The 1,052-nt window shown below is 52.3% G+C and overlaps 1 non-coding gene across 1 annotated transcript; it reads left to right on the forward strand.

Moving 5' to 3' along the window:
• The first annotated feature begins 308 nt into the window (after window positions 1–308).
• Window positions 309–381, forward strand: TRNAI-AAU. Its single transcript has one exon. It is a non-coding gene; the product is annotated as a tRNA-Ile (tRNA).
• Window positions 382–1,052: the final 671 nt, after the last annotated feature.

Below are 1,052 nucleotides of genomic sequence, written 5' to 3' on the forward strand. Positions count from 1 at the left end.
GTTAGTCTCTAAGGTGCCACATGTTCTCCTTGGTCTTTTTGCAGATAAATTAATGGAGGTTAAGTCCATTAATGGATATTACCCAGGATGGGTAAGGAATAATGTCCCTAGCCTCTGTTTGTCAGAGAGTGGAGATGGATGGCAGGAGAGAGATCACTTGATCATTTCCGGTTAGGTTCACTCCCTCTGGGGCACCTGGCATTGGCCACTGTTTGCAGATAGGATATGGGGTTGGATGGACCTTTGGTCTGACCCAGTCTGGCCATTCTTCTGTTCTTATGAAGGGAAGGGCACAACTCCATTACAGAGTTTCTGTAGTGTAGTGGTTATCACGTTTACCTAATACGCAAAAGGTCCCTGGTTTGAAGCCAGGCAGAAACATGGTGGATTTCTTTTCTCAGCTCCTAGTGGCCTGTCCCTGCTGTTGTAGGAACAGCAGTGATTTCTATGCTCAATAGGTCTGTTATACTTCCCCTCCCCCTCGCTTTTGTCTCCTCTACCTCTCTGAATGCCTGTGAAGTGGCTTCCCCCCCCCCTCCCCCCCCCGCTCTCTCCTGCAATGCTTGTGGGATGAAGGGGCTGGTTGAAGAGCAGAAGAGCTCCCAGGCAGACAAGGTGTCTGGGACTCTCATTAGGCAGCACTCGCACACCCAGAGCATGGACCCTGCATGGACACTGGCTGAGGTGGGGTGTGACCCGCCAGATGCAGCCAAGTCATCTCTAGTCGCAGGCCATGAGGAGCAGGTCCTTAAAAGGGGAAGGGGCCCTGTGCTCAGCTGTGCTTTCACAATGCTGCCTAATGAGAGTCCCAGACACCTTGTCTATCTAGGAGCTCTTCTGATCTTCCAGCTGTTCAACCAGCTCATTCATCCCACAGGCATTGCAGGAGGTGGGGGAGGGGGAAAGCCACTTCACAGGCATTCAGAGAGGGAGAGGAGACGGGGCAGGGGGTGGGGGGAGTGTAACAGACCTTTCGGGCATACAGGTTATACGGAGCACACAGCTCACTGCTGCTCCTACAACAGGGTAAGTTCTCAAGCAGCATGTTTCTT

This window comes from Mauremys mutica, unplaced genomic scaffold (genome assembly GCF_020497125.1).
Source record: "Mauremys mutica isolate MM-2020 ecotype Southern unplaced genomic scaffold, ASM2049712v1 Super-Scaffold_100046, whole genome shotgun sequence".
NCBI lineage: Eukaryota > Metazoa > Chordata > Testudines > Geoemydidae > Mauremys > Mauremys mutica.